The sequence below is a fragment of the Arachis duranensis genome, chromosome 4, assembly GCF_000817695.3.
Source record: "Arachis duranensis cultivar V14167 chromosome 4, aradu.V14167.gnm2.J7QH, whole genome shotgun sequence".
Lineage (NCBI taxonomy): Eukaryota > Viridiplantae > Streptophyta > Magnoliopsida > Fabales > Fabaceae > Arachis > Arachis duranensis.
The window spans coordinates 4,971,508-4,977,679 of NC_029775.3; the positions used below are offsets into that span (position 1 = coordinate 4,971,508).

General features: G+C 30.5%; 1 pseudogene; it reads right to left on the reverse strand.

The window, feature by feature from the left end:
- Positions 1-4,666: 4,666 nt before the first annotated feature.
- On the reverse strand, positions 4,667-4,855 carry LOC127746920 (uncharacterized; annotated as a pseudogene).
- Positions 4,856-6,172: the final 1,317 nt, after the last annotated feature.

Genomic DNA, 6,172 nt, shown 5'->3' on the forward strand with positions numbered 1-6,172 from the left:
AAATATTATAAAAAAATATTATATAAAAATACTAAAAATATAAAAAAATAAATATACTTAAAAAAATAATATTATAATTTAATATTATATTTTTTAATAATTAACAAATTATTTATTTAAAAATGATTTTAATTAATATTATTTAAATAATATTTATTTTATTATAATTAATTTTAGTATAAAATTATTAAACATAAATCATATTGACATCAACTCACTTTTATTTAAAATTAATTTTACAAAATTACTTGTATTCAAATTCTAATTTTGACAAATCCCAATTCAAAGTCCAAACACACACAAAATCATAAATAACAAAAAAAAAAGTTATATTGAATTGAATTTATATTCTCTCTCTCTTCATTCAAATCATTATTGATGATCTATTGATTTTCTCCATTAAAGTCTGCGGTGGACAATCTTTTGATTTAATGATAAGAGATACTCGTTTACTAATATAAAGCAATAGCAAAGGTAGGACTTTTAATTTGGTAAACAAAAATTTAAGAGCCTTTGCGTTTTTTCTTCTTTTGGTTTGATAATATTATGTTTTTAAGTTTGTAGTTTTTAAAAAGGATCAAATATTAAATTTGTTTTTTATGTTTAGATTTAATTCTATTTTAGTTTCTATAGTATAAAGTGTCATATTTAAATTTAAAAAGATTTCATTTAATTTTAATATAATTCTGTCGTAAAGTCAATATTAAATAATTAAAAAATTTATATAACTAAACTCTTCTATTTTTTTTAAAATAAAAAATTTAACACAGTTAAATTCTTATTAAAATTTAATTTATTGACTAATTATCCGCTAATTTTTCGAAATTTACATCTTACCCACCTAATTAAGAATTTTATCCTCAAAATTTAGATTCAATTACCTGAAAAGAGGTGTGGGTAGTCGTCTCATTTCGCATTCAATACTCCTTGGTTTTAATCCTTCGGTCTTAATTACTCTCCGCTCCTACCCTCGTCAAGATAATCTCTAAGAAAGTGCACTTCCCTATTATTTTTTTTAACTATATTGATCTTCACTTCCAATTAAATCATTTGGTTGGGATCGCATAGTTGGAATCTTAGCTTGAATTCCACTAACCTTTTCTCTACTTTCTCGGTTTTCAAATTAGGACCTAGGTTGTCAATCTTTCGGGGGTCGGGTTGATATCACAGTGACTAATATACTGCGCCACCTTAATATATAGCTTGGTCATTTTTTTCTCCGATAGGTGAAAGATGGATAGATTTTTGGTCATTCAATTCACAATTACTTAATGGTATTAAGTTCTTCGATTATTGCAAAAAAAAATTCTATCGGGGCGTCGTCATGACATTGTGAGGTTGCATCCACCACGTCCCAAGTCTTCGGTTAATGTGTCGTTAGGTTCAGGTAAAGCATGGAGGACTTGAGTAATCTAAAAGAATTATCAACTCCAAATGTAAAAAGGGCTTCCAAGTTTAAGCAAAGCTAGGACCTAAGAAGTAGGATCGGGAGAGCTACTAAATAACCAACTATAGTGTTGAAATAAGCTTGAATAATGAGTACGTAAATGCTTGGACTGCTGACTAGTGACGTAACCATGGTACACGGATGATTTGACAAAAGTGATATTGTATTTGGCTTTCAGATTGAATTGTAGTAAGTTGATTATCGAAAGTCTTTCTGTTGTTATCTTTCTCTTCCTCTGTCATCACCGATATTTCACACTAGAAACGCTTCATTAAACAAACTCTGTTTCTATCACCCATCTCATCTGGCTCTCCAAGCTCTGCCGTTTTTAATGGTGTTATGGTACATAAGGTAACCATGAACGATACGGTCCTCAGCTCTAATACTTATTGCTACTCACTCTCTCTCTCTCTCCACCTGAGTAATTTGCAGCTAACAGCTAAATCCGTGTCATGCCTCTTTCTTGCAGTTTTGGGTTATTAAGTTTGACACCTACAATCCTAGTTTATCTGAAGTATGGGTAAGTGCGATGTCTCACTTCCTGTATGCAAGTAAAATTTTAGGTATCAGTCTTCAGTTTACCTCTTCCTTCTTGTGACCCACTGTCACCTTGGGCCCTCTTACGTGAACAAACTATTGTCTCATTCCCCTGATTCGCTTATCTCTAAGAGTCTTGATTATTCGTCCAACGCCAACTAGAAACTTCACTAAACTCTGTAAGCTTTGACGGCAATAACCTATTCAGAACGATTTAGTTTGGTTCTGAGTTCTAACCTAGGTCTTCCTTTCCTAGCTTAGGCTATGAGTAATCATGGGATTCTAGAATAATTAATTGCTCCTTAATTTAATCATTGCAATTACCTTAACCTGGTGATTATGATCTATCTGCATCATGAATTTCCACCACGTGGATTAGGACAGTCCTTAACTAGATGCCCGGGTGATCCGCATCGGTAACACAGTCCTTGCTTGTTTTTATGTTGCCTATTAGGTCGGTAGTTCTCAGTCCTCTTGAATTCTTGATTCTTTGGTGCCAAGTTCTGATGGTGATTTCTTCGGCGGGACTCCCGGTTATCATTCTTTGCCACAGCTGCGTTTCTCACACATTCTTCCACTATTCGGCTCTTGTTCACGAGTTCAGAAAATACCCGAATCTCCATAGATGCAACGAAGCTCAGAATATCACTCCAAAGGCCTCCTTCATACTTGATACATTTCCACTCAGCAAAATCCTCAGGAGCCCCCTGACAAATGCGTGAAAAACGGCACAGTTCTTTAAATTTGCTTGTGTACTCAGTAATGGTCATCTGGCCGTATTTAAGCTGAAGCAGTTCGAGTTCTTTGGCATTTCTAACTGAGTTGGGAAAATATTTTTTATAGAATTTCTCTCGGAGCAACTCCCAAGAGATCACAATCCCGTCAGGCTGCAGAATGCGCTTCATGTCCTGCCACCAGTGCTGAGCTTCACCATGCAACTGGTAGGTTCCAAACTCAACCCACTGTTCATCAGGAACCTGCTGAGCCTGTAATGCTTACTCAATAGCCTGTATCCAATTATCAGCATCAGTAGGATTCGAGGTCCCTATGAAAGTCAGAGGGTGAACCTTCAAGAAGGAAGAGAGTGACATTGCACCATTATCACCATCATTGCCATTGTTTCCATTATTAATTTGATTTCCCAGGGTTTTAGCTGTCGCTTGCATTGCTGCTGCCATATTGCCTAAAGCAGCCATGAAGTCTACAGGGTTAGGAGTGTTCCCTGACGCTTCAGGCATAGCATTGCCTATTCTGCCTCTACCTCACCCGTGTTCGCGTCCGCGAGTCAACATCTGGTCCCTATACACACCAAACAAGTGAAATCAAGTTGACTAGTCTCAATATCGCAAGTTTAGTGCTTTGAGTCCCAAATGCATGCTCATGAACGTTTATGCCACATATATCAGTTAGATATCCTAATAGCACATAAACACATACACAGAGAATGCACAAAAAGCACAATCAGTCCGTCCTCAGACTCTATAGGAACGAACTGCTCTGATACCATAATGTAACAGCCTACCATACTTAATCTTATGCTTAAGTCATAAGATTGAGATAGTAAAGTATTAAGACCTCTAAATATATATATATGGTGAGTTCTACCCAACCCCCTCTATTTCAACATGTAATTTACCCCTCGTGACGTGACATGCTTTAATTGGATGCTTAGTTTTAGTTTGAGTTAATTTAACTCAATAAGAGTTAATATGTTAACTAAAGTAGGGTAATTTTGTAATTAAATATTTTTATAAGAGAGATAAATATATAATTTCTATAAACATTAAAAAATAAAGTTATATTTTTATCATTGTGTAGAAATTCAATTTACCCAGTCCCATTTCTCTCTGAAATTGAAAGAAAAAATCAACTCATTGGGTGTTCCATATTTTGATGAACCAGGAAATAAGGGTGTGTTTGGCAACCACGTTCAAAGAGAAAAAGTACGTTTAGATATCTTGAAAGCTGTAATTTTTTGTTTGGCACATTTTTGATTCATGAATGCAGAAGTGATTTTGCATTCAAAACCACGTTTTCAAGAAGTAACAATTTTAAGCTTCTGCGTTTCACCAACGGAGCCATCAATACTCCATCTTTATTTACTTTTTACCAAATTTATCCTTTATACATGTTACTAAAAATATATTAAAAAATAAGAGTAATAAGAGTACTAAAAATATACTATATAAAAAATATCATAAAATTTTTTTTGATTTATTTCAATTACTACCAAAATAAATATTTAATTTTTTTATTATTTTTAGTACTCTCTAAAATTTATATTTTGTTAGTTTTAATTAAAAGTATATTTTGTCAATTTTTATATATTATTTTTATCTTAGTGTATAAATATTAATTTTATTATAGAATTAATTAATAACATCTATTCAAATATCTAAATTAAAATAATATACAAAAATTATTTAAGTTGATGTCTATTTTAGTAATTTTGTATCTAAAAGTGATTTTGAATAGTGTAATCCAAACAACATTTATTTTACTATAATTCATTTTGATATAAATATTGCCAAACATAAATCACTTAATACAAACTTACTTTTCATCAAAATCAAGTTTGCAAAATTAATTTTATTAAAACTTCTGTTTGCAAACTGTAATCCAAACACACACTAAGTATTTAGAAAAAATAACTAATTAAATGGCCAGGGAAAAAATATTTGAGTCTGTCCGTGAGACCATCTCGACGACAAGGTTGTAGCGTGAACTGATCCTCCACCGTTCAGATGGCATGCGCTTTGGAACAATTAATCACGCTCTGACCTCATGGTCATAGTTCAACCAAAGTCTTCTTAGAACTCAAGGATACAGATGTACGAGCCTATAGAACAGATCCTGTTCAAATAAGGTCGTGTTCTGTGTTTTGTGTTCTTTGTGTTTAGTTATAAAAACTGCTTTTGTTTGGTGAACCTAGCCCAGACTAAGTTTACTTTGCGAAATTTAGAAAATCTTAAAATTTAAGAACGTGAAATCGATTATGATGGCTTTTTATGATGATAGTGTAGAAGGGGAAGACGAAAAAGAAAATGAAAATAATGATGATGATGATGATGATGATGATGATGGTGATGGTGATGATGATATGGGATTTTTGGATGGCATTGAAATTAAATTTGGAGGTATTTAATTACATAATCACCCACTTTGGGCTATAATTTAATTACCAATAATTTAACCATAGTTAACATAGCAACCAATTAAAAGATGACATATCACAGAGGGTAAATTACATGTTATTATAGGAAGGGTAGGCTAGAATTTACCTATATATATAATAGAGGAAAAGATACTTAACTAGGAGCCTTGAAAAACGGGTAAAACAAATTCGCAAAATTGGTGTCAAAATTTCCGTTTTAACGAACTCTATCCTAATTTAATATAATTTTTATATTTTTAATTTTTTTATTAAATTTAATTTATTGACTAATTATCTACTAATTTTTTGGGTTTACAACACACATAAAAATATTTAACACACACATGCACAGACATAAAAATATTTAAAGATAATAAAAATCAAACACACATGCACGAAAATATTTAAAGATAACAAATATCAATCACACACACAATTATTTAATGATAATAAAAATCAGTCATAAATACAAAAATATTTAAAAATAATAAAAATCAATCACATACACACACAAAAATATTTATAAATAATAAAAATTAATTTAAAAAAGTCTAAAATTATTTTATTTTTATATATATATATAAATTAGTCTAAATAAATCTAAAATGGTCTTATTTTATGTTTATTAATTATATCTAAAATAAATACATAATATTATATATAATAAATATATAATTTTAAATAATATATATAAAATTATAAATATTAAGTTAAATAAAATAACTTTATATTATATTCTTCGTAATATTAATATATAGAGAGACACACAACACATACAAGAAAAAGTTATTAAATTCTAGAAAAAAAACACTTATTTTTCCTTCTTTATGATTGTTCAATTATAAAAAAACTTCTAAAAACTCTAAAAAAATAGAAATAAAAAAATTGATGAAGTCAGCTCTGAACTCCGTCTTTTTCTTTATAGTTACAACTTACAAAGGGCTTGTAACTTATTTAGTTCAATGTTTCCAACTGTATTTTCGCTGAACTTATTAGTATTTTTTTTAAAGAGTGAGAAATATTAATTATATATA